This window comes from Trichosurus vulpecula, chromosome 1 (genome assembly GCF_011100635.1).
Source record: "Trichosurus vulpecula isolate mTriVul1 chromosome 1, mTriVul1.pri, whole genome shotgun sequence".
Taxonomy (NCBI): Eukaryota; Metazoa; Chordata; class Mammalia; order Diprotodontia; family Phalangeridae; genus Trichosurus; species Trichosurus vulpecula.
The window spans coordinates 72,267,197-72,288,637 of record NC_050573.1 but is presented as its reverse complement, the minus strand read 5'-3'; positions in this window follow the sequence as shown (position 1 = coordinate 72,288,637).

Below are 21,441 nucleotides of genomic sequence, written 5' to 3'. Positions count from 1 at the left end.
AATAAAAAGATACTCATTGTAAAATATAGATCAGGGATAGGACAGCTATTTAGTTCCTCAACATAAAGGAAATACTTAACATAAAAGGTTCATAAGCACACCTTAATAAACTTAAACAAGCAGTCTAAGGGTTATACTTAAAACATCAAGACATGATACAGTTTATGATGATCTTATTTCCTTTTTTTGACAAGGAGACTGAGCTAGTGAGAAGCAGCTTAGGATGGTAGATAAGAGTACAGAACTTGGAGTAAGACATGGATTTGAATCCTAGCTCAGGTACTTATTAGTAATATGACTACAGGCAAATCAAGATTCAAAATTATGCATGAGTAGCCAATCTTTATTGGAGAGAGTTTTTCACACAGAGTGTTTCTTTCTTGAGTGAAATCACAGGTCTGGACCAAAACAACTAAACTGGTAGATTAGGGCAATGCTGTAGTTAAGAGTTTTCCTATTTTGCACTCTTCATCATTCCCTTCAAATCATACTTGCAAGTTAGGTTTCACAGAGGGACAATGACCCCAGGTTAATTACTCTTCCTTGGTCTTCTCTGATGGATTATCATCCATATAAGTCAATAAACATTTATTAAGAACTTACCCTGGGCCAGGTACTGTGCTAAGTGCTGGGAAAGCATTTACAAGGAGAAAGACAGTCCCTGCCCTTGAGGAATTTACCTTCTAAGTCTAAATGAAAGTCAATTTCATTTTATATTTCACCTTGGCTCTGCACTGTCCAAACAATTCCTCCCAGATTCACGTTTTCTGGCAAGTTAAGCCAGGGGTTAAGTTCCTCCTATGGTGATCTCTCCAAAAAACTTCCGCTGTTACACCTTCTTTGACCAAGGGACCCAGGATCTCCCTGCCCCCTGGACTCACAAAATTGCCTCCAAGGCTGGACATATCCATCTCAAGATTGCTATTTTGTCACCTATGCTTAGGGTTGGAAATACAAACAGAAAAGGTAGCCAGGGGCTCAAGGCCCAGGCTCAGAATTGCCTAAGCCCACATGGCAACTAAAGATATGCTTTAGTTACCATGTCCTCAGTTTACTTTTTTCTCCCAGGGTGAGGGAAAGGGTGATGCCCCTCTCCACCTCCTATGCTCAAAGGAAGTCTGGAACCAAAGATCTGTTTGCCACATAGGATAGTTGAAAGAGAGTGAGCTGGAATCATCTCTCTTCGGATAATCCTCTCCATCCTTAGCTTTTCTCTTTCCCTCACTGCCCCAACCCTAATATCCAACCAGTTGCTGCCTTGTTGCCTCTGGGTCCATTCCGTTCTCTCCACTCAAATAACCACTATACCAGTTCCGGCCTTCATCAGTTCTTGCCTGACTGTTTCAATAGCCTCCCAGTCGATCTCCCTGCATCCAGTCTCTTTTCTTTCCAACCTGTCCTCCATTCAGCTACCAAAGAGATATCCCTATAGCTCAGGGTTAATCATGCTCAAGGAGCTCCATTCATGCTGACACTCTGGTCATCTCTTCCTCCTCACTGGCCACCTTACTCATCTGGAGAAACTTCTGCCCTGGAATTTCCTGCTGTCCTGATTGGTGACTGCCTCTCCTAGACCCCTATTTTAGGAAAAGCCTCAGCCATGTTTCTCTTTGTTCCCAATTCTCTGGCCATCTCTTCTTTTGCTTCCTCCCCAGATGCCTTGGGGCCCAGAGTGGGCACCCTTTCCTTCTGTTCCCAACTCTTAGTTCTGGAACCATGAACCAGGCAATCAAAAAGCATTCATTAATCACCTACAGTGCCAGACACTATGCTAAGTGCTAAGAATACAAAGACAAAAATGAAAGTTTGAGGCAATAAGGACCTTAGATTAATACAGTTATCCCTTCCACAACTCAGGGAAAATCTGTGTAAAATGTTTTGGCCCTCCTTTTATACCAGAGAAGAAGTATGAATTATTATGGTATTAAAAGATAAAATATGTTGATATTATACAATACTATACATATATTTTATACATTTCTGAGTTTCTCCTGTGTCATCTGCTGGCCTTCATGTGTCATCTGAGGCTTCCATAAAATTCCCCAAAATTTCCCATTTAATTTCTTATGCTGACCTATGATATACTGAAACTGTGATGGGAAAATTGCAATGTGGAAGAGGTAACTAACTATATAGAAAATAACTGTAAGATCATTGGGTAGGTGGAGGAAGGTGCTACTCTCTGAGGGCTATCAGGAAAGGCTTCACAAAGAAAGTGGGATTTGAGCTGAGCTTATTAATATCCTAAGACAGAAACATGATTGAAGTTTGGGAGTGGTCAAATCCAAAGGTGATGTGACATGAAATCACATCCACATCCCACCACAGGCTGTTGAATTTTTTTTAAAGTCTTATTCATGTTTTTTTTGGTTTTTACTCACTGGTTCTCAACAATCCCCATTCTACACACTTCCCCCACCCCCACAGCCCCAACCATCTTAAAACAAGGAACAATAACACAATAATACAGGAAATATGATAGTAAGTGCAATAACCTGCATGCTTGCTTAACCATGTATCTTTGGAGAGGGACGAAGAATATTTGATCATCAATTCTCTGAAACCAAGACTAGACATTGTGTATATTCTAAATTCTGACTTTTTCAGAGGGTATTGTTTTCATTTGTATTATTGTCTGCAGTTACAGGGAACTCTGTGCACTATGGCGCAGTGGATAGAGCACTGGGCTTGGGACCAGGAAGACATCTTCACAGATTCAAATCTGGCTTCAGACATTTGCTAGTTGTGTGATCTTGGCCAAGTGACTTAACCTGTCTCAGTTTCCTCATCTGTAAAATGGGGATAGTAATAGGGCCTAACTCACAGGGTTGTCATGAGGATCATATGAGGTGACATGTAAAATGTTTTGCAAAACTTAAAATAACTGTATAAATAGTAGCTATAATTATTAGTTAACACGAGCTAACATGAGAACTCTGACCAAGGATAACCAGTCCTCGGGTACCAGGGAGGAATGAAGAGAAAGAAAGTCTAAGCCTGAGGGCCATAGCTTGTGGGGGGTGACCATGTTCTTTATTCTATAGGACTTGGCACCTGGGCTGGGAATCTTTTGTTCTGAAGCAGATCTGCTTTAGGACCAAGATTCTGGGAGAGAAAAATAGAGGAAGCTTCTGCTGGTATTAAATAAAGCCTCCTCCTCCTCCTCCTTCTCCTCCTTCTCTTCCTTCTTCTTCCTCTTCCTCTTCCTCTTCCTCCTCCTCCTCCTCCTCTTCCTCCTCCTCCTCCTCCTCCTCCTCCTCCTCCTCCTCCTCCTCCTCCTCTTCTTCTTCTTCTTCTTCTTCTTCTTCTTCTTCTTCTTCTTCTTCTTCTTCTTCTTCTTCTTCTTCTTCTTCTTCTTCTTCTTCTTCTTCTTCTCCTTCTTCCAGCTGGGGTGCTCAATGGGTAGAGCTCTGGGCCTGGTGTCAAAAAGACCACGGTTCAGATATGGCATCACATAGTGGCTAGCTATGTGACCCTGGGCAAGTCTGTTTGCCTCAGTTTCCTCAACTGTAAAATGAGAATAATAATAGCAACTACCTCGTAGGGATATTGTGAGGATCAAAGGATATAACATTTGTAAAGTACCTAGCTTATAATATTTAAAGTATCTGATGCATAGAATACACAATATAAATGCATGCTCATTTCTCTTCCCCCGTAGTAGGCTAGACTTAAAAAAATAATCACAGCATTATCTTTGCCAAGGATTTCAGCAAAGCAGTAGGGCCCAGTGAAGACTACACAATTAGTACACAAGTCAAGTCAATAAACATTTATTGAGCAATCAATGTATTCCCTATCAATGGTATATGTGTTTATGGGAGAGTATTCTCTGGGTTTTTGTATTTCTTAGGGAACAAATGTTATTGAGGTGGCTGCTATTCCTTTCAGAATTCTAGAGGTAACCTTTTTGAATAGCTATACTCCTAATACTGTAACTCCTAAGCCCCAACTAGTGTGGTTCCCATTATAAATCAACTAGCTGCCTCAACTCTTAACAAAACCATTTACTCAAAAAGCAAAACAAAAATAAAAATTACATAACATTCTACTCTTAAAACTGAGATGTACTCTCCCCTAAAAAATACAGCATCATAGGAAGAGTATGCACAGGCTTAAAGTATGATGGTAGTGAGGTACATGTGTAGAGAATACAAATCTAGAACTATAGGCTTCACTCTGGTTTTTATTAACCAATACATTTACTAAAACCTCATATCTGAAGGCTAAGCCATAACCAGGCAACGTACATTTGTCAAATAATCACAAAATGGTTTGGGGGTTCAGGATTCTTTAGTTATTAATTCCAAAGTTCTCCTGTTGGTCAAATGCAAATGAGCATCTGAGAAACGGGGCACTGAGACAGTCTTAGCACCAGGTATGTACATTTTCTCAGTGGGCTACTGCTCAGTGTTTTTCATATGCAAGTATAATATTTGTTTTTACTCTCTTCAGTCAGTAAAATGATCAAAGGGACACATCCTTATATTATTACAGTTCATTAAATATCTTGCTTTGAATTAATTACATTCTCTGTCTGAATACATTGGTGAGGGCTCATAAGCTATATTTTTGTGAGTAAAGACCCCAGACTACCTTTGAACCTAGGGTAGATGTCTACCTGGGGAACCCAACTTGCAAGCGAGACTTGAAGGAAATAATGCAGAGGGGGTACAACACAGGAAAACTCTAACAAAATTGCCCTGATCTCCTGGTTAAGTTGTTTTGGTCCAGACCTGTGGTTTTGCTGAGGTGGGAAATTGTCAATGTGGAAACTTTCTTCAATACAGATTGGCTACTCATCCATAATTGATCATCTTAGTGACTTGCCTATTGCTAATAAGTGGCAGAAGGCAGAATTCAAATCTATGTCTTATCCACTATGTTACACTGCTTTTCAGTAGTTTAGTAACCTTGTCAAAAAAGGAAGTAAGATTACTCTGGTATGACTTGTTCTGGTGGAAGACATACTGACTTGTGATTATTGTTTCCTTTGCTGTATGTTTACTAACCATTTTTCTAATAATATGTTCCACAATTTGCCAAGAATAAAAACCAAGCTTACTGGTTTATATTTGCAGACTCAATTTATTCTCTTCCTCTTTTTGAAAACTGGGACAGTATTTGACCATCTCTAGTCCTGTGGAGTTCTCCATGATCTTTCTTTTTTTATTTAATTAATTTACTATTTTTAGTTTTCAGCATTGATTTGCACAAATTTTCTCCCCATTTCTACCCTCCCCTCATTCCAAGATGGCATATATTCTGATTGCCCTGTTCCCCAGTCAGCCCTCCCTTCTGTCACCCCACTCCCCGCCATCCCTTTTTCCCTTACTTTCTTGTAGGGCAAGATAGATTTCTATGCCCCATTGCCCATATATCTTATTTCCCAGTTGCATGTGAAAACTTTTTTTTTGAACATCTGCTTTTAAAACTTTGAGATCCAAATTTTCTCCCTTCTTCCCTCTCCACCCACCCTCCCTAAGAAGGCAAGCAATTCAACATAGGTCACATGTGTATCATTATGCAAAACCCTTCCATGATGCTCATGTTGTGAAAGACTAACTATATTTTGCTCCTTCCTATCCTATCCCCCTTTATTCAATTTTCTCCCTTGACCCTGTCCCTTTTCAAAAGTGTTTGCTTTTGATTACCTCCTCCCCCATCTGCCCTCCCTTCTATCATCCCCCCCTTTTTATCCTCTTCCTCCTTCTTTCCTGTGGGGTAAGATACCCAATTGAGTGTGTATGTTATTCCCTCCTCTGGTCAAATTTGATGAGAGCAAGATTCACTCATTCCCCCTACCTGTACCCTCTTCCCTTCCAACGAACTGCTTTTTCTTGCCACTTTTATGAGAGATAATTTACCCCATTCTATCTCTCCCTTTCTCCCTCTCTCACTCAATATATTCCCCTCTCTTCCCTTAATTTGATTTTATTTTTTTAGATATCATCCCTTCATATTCAACTCACCCTGTGCCCTCTGTCTATATATATGTATATTCCCTTCAGGTACCCTAATACTGAGGTCTCATGAATTATACACATCATCTTTCCATGTAGGAATGTAAACAAAACAGTTCAACTTTAGTAAGTCCCTTATGATTTCTCTTTCTTGTTTACTTTTCTCTTGATTCTTGTGTTTGAAAGTCAGATTTTCTGTTCAGCTCTGATCTTTTCACTGAGAAAGCTTGAAAGTCCTCTATTTTATTGAAAATCCATATTTTGCCTTGGAGCATTATATTCAGCTTTGCTGGGTAGGTGATTCTTGGTTTTAATCCTAGCTCCATTGACCTCCAGAATATCATATTCCAAGCCCTTCGATCCCTTAGTGTAGAAGCTAATAGATCTTGTATTATTCTGATTGTGTTGCCACAATATTCAAATTGTTTCTTTCCGGCTGCTTGCAGTATTTTCTCCTTGACCTGGAAACTCTGGAATTTGGTGACAATATTCCTAGGAATTTTCTTTTTGGGATCTTTTTCAAGAGGCAATTGGTGGATTCTTTCAATTTCTATTTTACCCTCTGGCTCTGGAATATCAGGTCAGTTTTCCTTGATAATTTCTGGAAAGATGATATCTAGGCTCTTTTTTTGATCATGGCTTTCAGGTAGTCCAATAATTTTTAAATTATCTCTCCTGGATCTATTTTCCAGGTCAGTGGTTTTTCCAATGAGATATTTCACATTGTCTTCCATTTTTTCATTCCTTTGGTTCTGTTTTATAATATCTTGATTTCTCATAAAGTCACTAGCTTCCACTTGCCCCAATCTAATTTTTAAGGTAGTATTTTCTTCAGTGGTCTTTTGGACCTCCTTTTCCATTTGGCTAATTCTGCCTTTCAAGGCATTCTTCTCCTCATTGGCTTTTTGACATTTGAGTTAGTCTATTTTTTAAGGTGTTGTTTTCTTCAGTATTTTTTGGGTCTCCTTTAGCAAGTCATTGACTTGTTTTTCATGGTTTTCTCACATCACTCTCATTTCTCTTCCCAATTTTTCCTCTACTTCTCTAACTTGCTTTTCCAAATCCTTTTTGAGCTCTTCCATGGCCTGAAACCAGTTCACGTTTTTCTTGGTGGCTTTTGATGTAGGCTCTTTGACTTTGTTGACTTCTTCTGTCTGTATGTTTTGGTCTTCTTTGTCACCAAAGAAAGATTCCCAAGTCTGAGTCTGAATCTGAGAGCGTTTTAGCTGCCTGTTCATGTTCTCAGCCAACTACTTGACTGTTGAGTTTTTCATCAGGGTGTGACTGCTTGTAGAGTAGAGAGTACTTTGTCCCAAGCTTGAGGGGCTGTGCTGTTGTTTTCAGAGCTATTTCTACACAGCAAGCTCTGCCACACCAGCGCTCTTCCTCCCCCAAGAACCGCCAACCCAGACCATGACTCAGATCTAAGCAGGCTCTGCACTCCTGCTCTGATCCACCACTTAATTCCTCCCACCAGGTGGGCCTGGGGCCAGAAACAACTGCAGCTGTAGCTCTGTAAGCAGCCTCAGAGCTGCACCACCTCTGCTGCCCCTGGGGTGGTGGCCAAACCCTAAATTCCTTTCACTCTGTCCCTGTAGTTTTTTTTCCCACTAACCTTCTCTGTTGTCTTTGGTGTTTGTGGGTTGGGAAGTCTGGTAACTGTCACAGCTCACTGATTCAAGGCTCTAAGGCCTATTCTGCCTGGCTCCCAGTCTGGTTGGTCCAGGCGTGGCCCATGCTGGCTCCGCTCCCAGCACAGTGTGATAGACCTTACCCAGCGACCATTCAGGCTGTCCTGGGCTGGAGCCCTGCTTCCCTCTGCTATTTTGTGGGTTCTGCAGTTCTAGAATTTCTTCAGAGCCATTTTTTTATAGGTGTTTAGAAGGTCCTGGGGGAGAGCTTTAGGCAAGTCCCTGCTTTCCAGCCACTATCTTGGCTCCTCCCCTCCGTAATCTTTCAAATATTGCTGATGGTGACTCAAAAATGACATCTTCTATGTCAGGGGTGGGGAACCTGCAGCCTTGAGGTCACATGTGGCCCTCTAGGTCCTCAAGTGTGGCCCTTTGACTGATTCCAAGTTTTACAAACAAATCCTTTTATTAAAGGGATTTGTTCTGTAAAGTTTGGATTCAGTCAAAGGGCCACATCCAAGGACCTAGAAATCACATGTAGTTCCCTACCCCTGTTCTAGTTCTTTCACTATCTGAGGATGCAGGTCATCTGAGCCAGGTGGCTTGAACTCAGCAAGGGTAGACAAGACCTATAACTGTCTATTGGCCATTTTTGTTCTAATCTTTTCAGTTCAAAGTCATTCTCCTTGGCAGAGAAAATATTCAAAATAATATTTGAGCCATCTATCAATGATCAGGTCCCTTTTCATCTGCACACTAGTCTCCCTTCTTGATCTTCCCCTTTTCCTCAATTTAGCTTAAAAAATCAAGACACAGACATACAAGCAAACTCTGATCCTTTTCGTTATAATGGATTATTATAGTTATGTTTGTGATGGATTAGAGCACATCCCATGGAATTGAGTATGTGCTGTGATCCATTTCTCTGGGATATGAACTTTGGCTTCTTGCTATAGGACATGCATGACACAGCAACTCCTGATTGGTTCCTGGGGATTGGGGTGGTACAGAATGGAGTTTCAGTGGGCTACAAGAGGGCCTGAGGTGAGCCTCTCTTCATGTGAACCTATGAGTCTTTTATGTCTTAAGCAATTATGTTGTAGCAAATGATGCAGTTATCCTATACCAATTAGTCATTTTGTACACTGAGTACCATTTCTGAGAAGGGACAGTTACTTTTTTTGTAAGACACTAGAAATAAGTCTGGCAGCTAGGTAGTAAAGGCCCTGGAGTCAGGAGGACCTGAGTTCAAATATGGCCTCAGGCACTTACTGTGTGACCCTGTTTGCCTCAGTTTCATCTGTAAAATGAGCTGGAGAAAGAAATAGCAAACAACTCCAGTACCTTTGCCAAGACAACTCCAAATGGGACCATGGAGAATCAAACATGACTAAAATGACTCAACAACAACAAAGAAATAATTCCTATCTAAACTTTGTTTAGAGATTTTTCTTGGAATTCCAGGATGGGAAGAGTCAGAGGGTGAGAAAAGCCTGCCTCTGAAGATTTACACACTGTTTCTAGGAGAGATGAGTTGTCTTGATTATGGTTCCAGAACTGGAAGAGGATGAGAGGTACACATGTACCAGTATGGCATCTAGTGAGATGGCCAGGGAGTAAATGAAGGAGGGACTAAAGCCAGGACCAGATGCAGTGGGCAACTGAAGCAAACATCTCTTAGGAAAGCAGCCAATCGACAAGCATTTATTAAGCACTTACTATGTGCCAGGCACATGCTGGAAATACAAATAAAAGCAAAAAGAAAAGATACACCCTGTCCTCAAGGAGCTTACATTCTAATAAGGGAAGACAACATATAAAAGAAGTTGAAAAGGTGAGTGTGAGTGGGAGTGGGGGGTACCAAATGTGAGAACATGAAGGAGAAGTCCAGATTGCAACATGATGAGAAATGAAGAGGTGGCTGACCCAGGCATCTTCCTTAAATGGAGGCTCTGGAAAGAGCCATTCAATTGGAGGATGGAGTTGTAGAATGGTCCAACCATTCAGCAAAGCAATTTGAAATTATGCTAAGAAAGTGACTAAAATGTCCGTGACATTTGAACCAGAGAGCCCACTGCTTGGCACATACCCCAAAGAGGTCAATCAATCAATAAGCACTTATATAAGTACTTTCTATGTGGCAGTCACTGTGCTAGGCACTGAGAATACAAGAACAATCCTTACTTAGGAGAAGCTTACATTCTAATAAAAAGAAAGGCCCTACATACAACAAAATATTTGTAGCAGCACTTTTTTTTTGTAGTAACAAAGAACTGGAAACAAAATGCAGTCAATCCTCATTATTTGCAGATTTTGTATTTGAGAGTTTTCCTACTTGCTAAAATTTATTTGTAACCCTAAAGTTACTCACCCCGCATTTGCAGACATTCGCAGAGCAGGAAAAAAAAATTGAGTCACCCAACAAGCATGTTCCTAGCTGAGTTTGAACAAGGTGATAAACACATGTTCTTTTTGGTCTATTTAGTGCCACAGTTTTCAAAATTTTGTGCTTTTTTTTTTGGTAATTTTGCTGTTTAAAATGGCCCCCAAACATAGTGCTAAAGTGCTGCTTAGTGTTCTTAAGCATAAGAAGGCTGTGAAGTGCCTAGAAAACATATTTGTAGATACACTTCGTTCAGGCATGAGTTATGGTGCTGTTGGCTGAGTTCAACGCTAATGAATCAACAATACAGTACATCCAGAAAAAGGAAAAGGAAATGCACCAGTCTGTACATGAGGCTGCTCTGGAAAGTGTTAAAGTAAATGTTGTGACTAGAGGCTTGCAGGAACCTAACCCTGCATTTCCCCGTGGGAGTCATGATTTGGTGTTCACTAATCATTGTTCAAGGCAACTTCATAGAACATAACTACTGTGAATGATGAGAATCAACTGCTCTGTAAATGCCCGATGACAGACTAATGGCTGAACAAGTTTTGGAGAAACAAGAGAAGACCTATGGACTGATGCCAAGTAAGGTAGGCAGAACCAGGAAAACAATCTGTACAATAAACAAAACAAAGTAAATGGAAAGAACAACTGAAATGATGCTGTGATGACTAAGTCTTAGCACCAAAAAGAAATAAAAAGTGCACCCCTCCTCCCTTCTTTGCAGAGGTTGGGGACTGTGAGTTTCCAGGCTGCAGATGTCAGACTTCTTCAGTGTGTTGGTTTGTTTGGCTAAACTTGTTTTTTTCCTTTTCATTCTTAGTTATAAGGGATGGCAGCCTTAGAGGGAAAGGGATCTATTGAAGGATGCAAATGAGGTAATAAGACATCAATAAAATTTTATTTAAAAAAGAGTCTATAAGGTAACATTATGCTCTATTTAAGTACTTCTTCATAAGCAACACTGGAATCTTATACTTGTTCTATCTTTCAGTCAATTGTGAAATGGGGGTCCATTGCTGAAGACTGCTTGTCAACGATTCTTTCCTTTTAATAGCCTCATTAATGCCCTTGAATTATGTGTAAATGACCTCTATAAAGATTTTTGTGGGAGAGCAGACAGGAGAGTAGGCTTCTAGGTCAGTAGATAGTTCTTTCAATCACCTTCTTTGGTATTAATAAATGAAGTCTGAGAATTTTCCATGCTTTTGGTGTCTTCTGCTCCTTCAAATGTATATTGATCCCCTAGCACCCTCCTAATTGTATTGCAATGGAGCTCCTGGTTCACTCTGGCTGCTTTTCCTATCTTGGTCTCTTTAGCATCAGTTTTATCCAGAGGTATGCTTGGTAAACTTGCTTGAACTGGCTCTCCGGAGCCAATTGTTAAAATTTCAGAATGAACAATTTAAACCTTGGAAATAGACAAATGCTACAAATAAGGGTTTGTTTTATTGTTTTGTTGATTGTCTAGACTTAAGAAAGTGATAGGAAAATGTTAGTAATGCAGATCAAATTTAAAAGCGTGTTGTGCTTAATTTTTTTTGAGAGCCCGTTGTTAAACATTTATCCAAATATCCCTGCTTCTATATCCCTATAATCTAGGACAGTTCCCCACTCCTGATCTAGGATTATGCTCCAAATGTAGTATTCCATTGTTCTTGATGGAGAGAAGTAATAATAATAAGTTATGAATCTTTTCCATTTTTCTTCCTTTTCTTATTTACTCCCTTGAGATGACTTTGATCGAGTTATATGTTTTGCCAAACTTTCTTTAAACTGATTTTATCCTTCCCTATTCCTCTCTGTTTTATGAAATGATGGTGATCATTATTATCCATTGTCCTTCTTTGTAAAATTATGAAGTGAATTTATATTCTAAGCTGGTGTTGCTTTTGGTAGCCATCTCTCTCTATTTGGCAAATAAATCCAATTTTTGCTAACTAAAGGAGTTTCTAGGCTCTTATAGTCTCCCTGTTGGGTAAATTAGTTTACATTAATTAACGTTCTATAAAATTGTAGTAGTCAGTGTTTATGTCCTATCTGTCACCCATTTCCCATTTTTGATTGTCAATTACTTGTTTAATTAGTTCAGGATTGAGTTGTTTTGTTGTATGCCATATTTTCATTATTATTTTTTCTTCTTGCTTTTATTCATTTTGATTTCAGCTCTAACAAGTCAGTGGTTTAACTGGAGATAATGCCCACCTCAAAACCAAGTCTTTTCCTGTCTGTTAAAATACAGTTTATTTCCTCTTTAAAATATTTGGTGTTTGTCATGTTCAACACTTACCATGTTCATAATAGAAAGGCATGAAGCTTTCAGGCAATCCTCAGATCTTTGGCTGGTCTCATTTCTTCTTCCTGAACCATGTTTTCTCATATATGTCTTTCCATCCTCTCCTTTTTTAGCATTAAAAGTATTTGAATGTGTTGGTTTAATTTTGTAAGTCTTATCAAATTCTTTGTAGAATTTCTCTACCTCTTCATCCTTAGTAATCACTGAGGCACAAGTTATAATAATTTTCATGGTGATCTTTTTGCAAATATTCATCATTAGTATTATAATACATGACCAAATATCTCATGAAACTGTGTATCTTGTTACCTTTGGGTTATGATAGAAAAGATTATACCAGCTCCTTTCTTTGCCTCTCCAAAGAGTACCAATGAGTCATTCTTTCATTTAGCTTTAACTTCTTTCTTCTCATCTTATATATACCTGGAACTTAAAAATTAATATGACTCTTTTCCTCCAAGATTATGGTCAACTTGCTAACCAAGGTGTTTTCTAGGTTCTTTTAGTCCTTTTGTTGTAGCAATTAATTTACATTGGTTAGTTTTTTATAAAATTCTTAATTAGTATTGATGTCATTTCTGTTGACAGTTTTCCATTTTTGATTGTCAATTACTTGTTGTTGGACAAAGAGTTCACATTTAAAGCACCAATGATAAGGTTAAAGTTTACAGATGGTCTAAAAATTGTAAGATCAACATTCTCTTCCCCATTTCCTATCACTGTCACTATTAGTGCAGAAGGAGAAGGGGTCACAAAGAATGGGGTACTGTTTTTTTTGTTGCATGGATCACTATGATTAAGAAATTAAACACCAAATACCCATCTGTAATACAAGGGAATTCAGATGAAAAGCATCGTTCTACACAGAGACAGCTTTAACAGACTTTATTGCTACTCACAAAGGAAGAAGGAAAACAGCTGCTAGCAGGAATTGTCTGAGTGTGCAGCCTCCATGTACAAATAGGGCATCACAAGGGGTGGCAATCCCTGCTTTAGTCAAAGGCCTTGAGACACTCAGGGCTCAACTTTATATATCACTTTAGACAAAGTGCCAGTGTGATACCAATGAGAAACTCTCCTGTTATCTATAGATCAGTAAAATGCAGGTATTCTCTAAATTACCTAATATGAAGGGTGGAAAATAGAAATGAAGAGCAGGAAAGAAGGAAAGTTAACCCAGTTCATACCATTCCAGCAAAAGGCTGAAAAATGACAAGCTAGGTCTATACCAGTCAAACTGTGTTCCACTGGCTTACATCATCATACTGGCAATCAGACTCTCCATAATTAGCTAGTCTGGTCCTTGGAAAACAGACTTGGTCTGTTGCTAGGATCACACTCAAAGATTTTCTATCTCGTATAATCTGCTAGAGCTCATGCCCTCCTAGCAAAGTCTTCAAAAATAACTAATAGCTAGAAAATATAGTGCTTTAAAGTTTATAAAGAGCTTTACAAATATTATCTCTTTTGATATATATATAACCCTGAGAGACAGTTGCTAAAGTTTCCATTTTACAGGTGAGGAAACTGAGATTGACAAAGAGTGATTTGCCTACTACCTGGATGTAGTAGAGGTCTGAGGCTGCATTGAACTTAGGTCTTCCTGATTCTAGGTCCAGTGCTCTATCCACTATACCACCTGCTACCAGGTTTACATCTATGCCAAAATGATACATCAGAGTAGGACTTTGTGGAAGGCTTCTCTCCCCATCCAAGTCTTATCAACTAGAATCACAGATGTATAGAAGCCCCTCTGGGGGTTATGTCCAACTTGCACTCCTACTCTCTCGGACAATAGCTATTATCCCAAATTCAAAGGTGCTCTGTGAGTCTATATTCTTAAAACTAGAGTTCTTAAGCCCCCATTAGTGTGCTTAGCTTTAATATCCATCTACATGATACAATTAACTGAAAACAAAGTAAGAGCACTAGCTACAAAAACACGACCCTTTAAAACTGGGGCACATTCTCCTACGAATACATACAGTGTTGCAAGAGTGAGCATAAATTTAGAATACGTTGGCAGTGAAGCACACACGTAGGGAATGCTTGTGGCTAATGCTTCTCCTGCCTTTAGAACTTCAAGGTTCCAATGCCCTTTCTCTTCTTGTGATGTTCTCCTGCTGTTCTTCCTCTGGGCACAGCATCCACACTGGTTAAGTTGCTCAACTTGGTTCTTTGTATCTGCTTCTCTCTGTAGATTCACTCTCTACTTCTAGAGACAGTTTTCTTTCAAATTCAGTCAGCTTTTTTTCTTTGCTGCCAGAGGCCACACTTCTTGAAGCTGCTTATCCCTACAGCGTGTGTTGTTGGTGTTGTTTCATGGGGGGAAGCTATCAGGGGCATGGCCTAGCCTTTACCAGTCAATAGTTAATGATTCTGTAGTTCCATCAGAAAACTTTTTTTCACATTTCATAATGGAGGAATAGGCCATAAATATAGCTTTGCACTTAATTTAACAGGTGCAAAGAGTGGATGACTAATTGTTGTGTATGCTATAGTGAGGATTCCTTTAGTGTGCAGGTTGGACTAGATGGCTGATGAATTCCCTTCTGTTGGAGGAATGGCTCTAACCCCAGATCCCTCTTACTTCAGATGCAATGATGGGACAAAGTCAAAATACCTTCCCCTTCTGTAGTTTCAGCAACTAGGCTTGGGTATGGGGAACTGTTCTCCCAATTCTCTCCTCAGTTAAACATTTGCTATTCCCAGAAAATCAACAGGGGTGCTTTTGGTATGTTCATCCACATTTTTAGTTCTGGATAACTCTCTAGTGACTTGTGGAGGCTTAGGAAGTGTCCTTTCCAATGTCTTTCCCAGTACTTTGCACTAAAGAGGGTCATCAAAGTCCACGAGGAATAGTTCTCAAACAATCCAGAAATTAACATTCTTCTATGAAAGCCCTCCCGCCCCAGGCTTATCAGAGCACTCACTGCCAAATACACGGTTGTATGTATTATTACATACAATATTATTACACACAATAATGGAATATACGTCACACACAGAAAAACTGCAATGTACCTGTCACAATGGTATATGCACAATACCATATACTAGACTATGGTATGTACCAGTGGTATAATGCAGACTTTTGTATATCAACATGCATAGCAACACTGCATTCGCATCAGTGACACATAGTTAAAGAACAAGAATACATGGCATGATAAAATATATGTCCATCAATGAAGGGGTGTTGGGTTTTTTTTGGCATTTTTCCCAAATTATAACTCAGTCTGTTCACTGCCTGAATAGTTTTGTAACTCTTGCTGTTGCGCTCCCGATCTTCTGGATGACCTCAGGCTGGTTGTTAGTCATACATATCTGGAAGGTGTAATGGACCAGGGTTTTCTTGATGTCACAACTGGACTGTTCCCAGTTTTCCTGATGCAGCTTCCTGGTCTGGGGGCATGAAAGGTCCCAGACATATGTAGTTGGAGTCTCCAAGACTCCGCAGGTGCCTGAGACCGTATAAATGACCCAACTGTAGTGATATATTGACCAGATGAGTTTCCAGTTGGAGATGAAGGCTGCCATGCCCACAGAAGCTAAGTACCTCTGTATCCTTGATGTAAGTCCTTACTGTGTTTGGGCAAAGTCAACCTCTTCTTTTTCAGTGACCTGCAGAGCCTTACCTTGTCCCATCATTGTATCTGAACTAAGAGGTGTCTGGGATTAGAGCCATTCCTCCAACGGAAGAGAATTCACCAGCCATCTAGTCCAACCTGTACACTAAAGGAATCCTCACTATAGCATACCCAGCAATTGGTCATCCAGCCTCTGTTAAAGATTTCCTAGGAGAGGAAACCCACTACATCTTGAGACATTCCTTTTCACTTTTAGACATTTCTAATTGTTAATAACAATAATAGCATTTATATAGTGTTTTGCAAAGAGCTTCATAAATATTTCATTTGATCCTCATGATAACCCTGGGAAAGCAAGAGCTACTGTTACATTTTACAGATGAGAAAACTGAGGCAAAAGCTGTGACTTGCTCAGAGTCACAAAGCTAGTGAATGTCTGGGGTCTGATTTGAACTCAAGTCTTCCTGACTCCAGGTCTAGTGTTCTATTACCTGTTTGAAGTTTTTCCAATATCAAGCTTAAATGGCTTTGCAATTTTCACCTGTTGTTCCTGGTTCTGCAATCTGGGGCCAAACAGAATAAGTCTAATCTCTCTTTAACTTGACAGCCCTTAAAATACTTAAGACATTAAGCTCTTGGAGATGCATCATTTCTTTTTCAGGTTAAACATTCTTACTTCCTCCTCATGTGACATGGACTCAAGGTCCTTCACGATTCTGCTTGCTCTCCTCTGGATGTTCTCCAGCTTATCAACGTCCTTCTTATGGTGCCCATAACTGAACACAATATTGCAGACAAGATCTGACAAGGGCAGAGCCCACACAATGGCACTATCACTTCTCTTTTCTTGGAAGCTGTGCTCCTCAATGCAGCCCAAGATTCTAGAGTTTGGCTTCCATATCACACTACTGACACACTGTGCTTGCAGTCCACTTAAACTCCCAGACCGTTTTCAGACAAACTATCTAACCATGTTTCCTCCATATTGAAGTGATTTTTTTTTGTGCCCAAATATAAAACTTACTGAATTTCATCTTAAACCCAATGTTCTCCAGGGGTAGGGAACCTGGGGCCTCCAGGCCACATGCGGCCCTCCTGTGAATTTCGGATTCAATTAAAGCGCTGCACTTGAGAACCTGGAGGGCCATGTGTAACCTCAAGGCCAAAGGTTCTCCACCCCTGCCTAGCCTGTCAAAATCCTTTTGGATCTTGACTCTGTCACCCAGTATGTTATCTAACCCTCTCAACTTTTTGTCACCTGCAAATTTGATTAGCATATCATTTGCCTTTATCCTAGAGAAGTGCCAGTAGATCCTTAGGAATTTCTACAATTAGAATATTATTTTGGGCAGAGGCTGATTCTGTATTGGCCTGCAGTCCTGATCTTGACCTTGTGCATGGCTCAGGCCGGTTATCATACTCTCTTATGTACCCTTGGAATTCATCCCTTTTCTATTATTTATACAAAGGTTTCTCTGTGGTTGGGTTACATTTGATTGAGCTCCCCGATTCCTTGGTAGAGACCAATACCCAATTCTGCTATCACCTTCTAAACTATTATCTAGATCTGGCAGTAAGTAAGTGGGCTCCTCTTCCAGCAGTCTACTTAGCTCATAGTTCATCACTACTTTTCCATTACCTCTCCAAAAAGCCAATTTTTTAATAGACATTAGGTGGTTACCTGGGGCTCTGGCCAAGTTTCCTCTCCCCCTGCCTTGTATTCATACGTCCCAAGACGGTGTGACCACAGACCTCTCTGTTTCCCTATACCAACCTTGGCTGGAAAAATTACTTGCTTTGATTTTTTTTTCTTGAATTTCTCCATCAGGTTTCAGTCTGAAGAATTTTCTAGATGTTTTCTAGGAGTAAGGGGTGAGGTGGGGAAGGGGTGCTTGCTCTACTGCTTCCTACTTACTCTGACATCTTGGGGGCTCTGCCTTTGTGTAGTATTTTTTTAAGGTTACCAGAGGTGTGACCTATATTTGACCAGTTAGTAGGTAAACATTCTCCAATTTCATCAAAGAGAAGGGGAAAGAAAAGGGAGTATTGGTACGACGCCTACTGTGTGCTAGACACTGTGCTAAGCACCTTTTGCAAATATGATGATCTTTGATCCTCACAACACCCTGAGAGGTTGGTGCTGTGATTATGCTCATTTCACAGACGAAGACTTCTTCAAACTTCAGAAAGGTGTGATGTGACATGGATAGTCTTCACGCTTCAACACATTACTCAGTCCTGTGATTTTTATCAACTGAGCAGGCGAACCCCCTCCATATATAAAGTTAAACACTTCATGGATTATCTTGGCTGATACACCTATTTACAGATGGGGGAAATGGCTGCCTAACAAGGTGGAACGACTTGCTTTAAGGTCTTAGAGCCAGGACTAGAACCTAAGTCTAATACTCCTATTAAGCCACACCACTTTGAAATATTTTTATTGATTTTGTTTTTGTATAACCATCATTTTCTAGATACATCCCTCTCCTATCCAGAGATATTCCCCGCACAAGATCAAAATAGAAAACATTTCAGTGAAACTATCAGCTCAAGACTGACAGTATTTGCAATGTTGCACATCCACAGTTCCCCACCTCTGCAAGGGGAGGGAGGTATATTTTCTTATAATTTCTTTAGTCAAGCTTGGTTACTGTATGGTGTTCAGATTTCTGTGTTTGTGTTCTTTCCATTTATGTTGTTGTAGTGATCTTCTCATAGTGCTGCCTACATCAATGTCTTCTCACTTCCCCCCAATAGCTAACCTTGGACATCATTTTGGTGAAAGTTCACTTTCACCTTATCTTGGTGGTAATGAGCTCGAAATCTCACCATGCAGCTGCTTACAGTGGACCCTACCCAGACCCCTTTTCTAGCCTCTGTTAAGTACAGTTTTCCCTATCAGGATGAAAACTCCTCAAGGGCAGGATATGTCTGGCTTGATTGTATTTGTATCCCTAATATTTAGCACCTACTTCAAGCTAGGCATTATGCTAAGTGGCTCCTATTAGTAGGTGCCAGTATTATCCCCATTTTACAATCTAAGAAGCTGAGGCAAACAGAGATTAAATGACTGGCCCTGGGCCACACAGCTAATAAGTGCCCAAGGCCAAATTTGAACTCCGGTCTTCTTGATTACAGGCCTGGTGCTCTAACCACTGCATCACCAGTGCTTGGCGCAGTTGAATGCTTAGTAAATGATTTATTTATCTACATTGTTTTTCTTATTTCTGCTTACTTTACTATGTATCAGTTCATATAAGTTTTCCCACTCTTCTTTGTATTTTTCATATTTATTGTTTTTATGGCAAAAAGATATTCCATTACATGCATGTACCACAGTTTATTTAGCTATTTCCAAATTTATGGGTATCTATTTTGTTTCCTGTTCTTTGATGCTATAGTGTCCTTAGAAATATTTGGTGTATATAGGACTTTTCTCTCTTTGACTTCCTTTGGGGTTTGTAGGTAGCAATGGGATCTCTGAGTCAAAAGATATGGGCATTTTCAGCAACTTTGTTAGCATAATTTCCCAAATAACTGGATTAATTCCCAGCTCCACCAACAATTTAAAATACCAATAACAGTAGGACTAACTTTCTATGCCTCATCAACACTGACTTCCCATTCTCTTAACATCTTTGTCAACTAACTGGGTATAAGGTAAACCTTGGAATTGTACTGATTTGCATTTCTCTTAATACAGTGATATGAAACAATCTTTTATGATTGTAAATAGTTTGTAATTCTTCTTTGGAGAGTCATTTGTTCATATTCTTTAACCACTTATTCACATGGAATAGTTCCTTGACTTACATTTGTGTTACTTCCCTCTCTATAAGACCTTTATTAGAGATACTTACTATAAAAAAACTCCCAAGATATCTATTTTACTTATCATGATCACTTCTTGTTTGTTTAAGGATTCCCCCTAGCAATAGCAGTGAAAAGTACCTAATCTCTCTCTGCTTCCACCCCTGGGGATCTCCTCTCCTGTGGGTGACTGTCCCCAGGACCACCCTTTCAGGAAGGATCCCAGCCATGCTTCACTTTACTCTTACTTTGACTCTCTCTAGATTCCACTTCCTTCTTTTTACCTGCCACATTGCTCCTGGGTAAATATTCTTTCCCCACTAGGACCCACTATATGTGTTGTCTTCCATTTGAATATAAGCTCCATGAGGGAAAGGACTGTCTTGCTTGCATTTATATTCCACGAATGTAGCACAGAGTCTGACATCTAATAAATGCTTATTTTTATCTATCTCCATCCCACTTACCAGATGGGCTGTTCTAAACCTCTTCTCAGTAGATCCTACAATCCCTTCTGCCTATCATTCTCTTTCCTATTCTCTTCGTTGTTGTTTGTCCTTCATTTTATTTTTGGAGGGGGAAAGGCAGGGCATTTGGGGTTAAGTGACTTGCCCAAGGTCACACAGTGTGTCAAGTGTCTGAGGCCAGATTTGAACTCAAGTCCTCCTGACTCCAGGGCCGATGCTCTACTCACTGAGCCACCTAGCTGCCCCTGTCCTTCATTTCTGAAGAGGACCAATGACATCCCAGGTGATGTCTTGACCCATGCCTGAATTGGACTTAACTGAGGCAGAGTTGCACAAACCCATCAGCTTCACTGTCTTTTCCAGAGTCATCAAGGTCCAATGGCAAGATAAATCAAGATGACTGGAAATGGCCCAGGATGAAGTGGATGGCCCTGGCATCTTCAATGCTGACCAAGCTCTAAGCACTCCACAGCACCTGCTTCAGCCACCTTCTTGGCTCCTTGGCACAAATTGTTCTCATCTGCCGTTGGTGAAGTCTCCACGTGCTTGAGGCAGACACCCCCAAACTCACTGACAGGTTTGAAGCTTGTCAGTTACCTTCAACCTGGTTTAGCCTATCTGTTGAGATGGTTTATGGAATGTGGCCACTGGGCAGGCTACATCTTCTTGGAGATACAGGTGAGAGTTGAGTGCCAGGTAGACACCAAAGGTGGATTAGCAGCCCTCCCACTAGAGGTGCTAGTCCACTTGAACAGCCCATACACACCACTCTCTTGGTTAAACCCCCTGAGAAAGAAATCTTTCTAGGTGGTTCTACTTCCTCTCTCACTCTCTTCTAAAACTTCTGCAATTTGGCTCCTGACCTCACAGTTCAGCAGAAACTGTTTCTACAAAGCTAATTATGATCTCTTAATTGCTAGATTTAATAGTCTTTTCTCAATCTTCTTCTTTTCTCTGTAGCATCCATCACCTGGATACTCTCTTTTCTGGAGTTTTGTGACACTATTCTCTCTTACCCTTCTGACTACTTAATCTCCTTTCCTAGATCTTCATCCATGTCATGCACATTAATTGGGAGTAAGGCTATGTCCTGTGCCCTCTTCTCTTTTCTTTCCTATCAGCTCTCATAGGTTCAATTAGCATATTTATGCAGATGATTCCCAGATCTAAATACAGTATTCAATCCTAGTCCTTCTCCAGAGTTCCAGTCACATATCAAATGGCCAATTGGATATTTCAAACTGAATGTCTATAGGTACTTTAAACTCAACATATTTAAATTTAAAACAGAACAC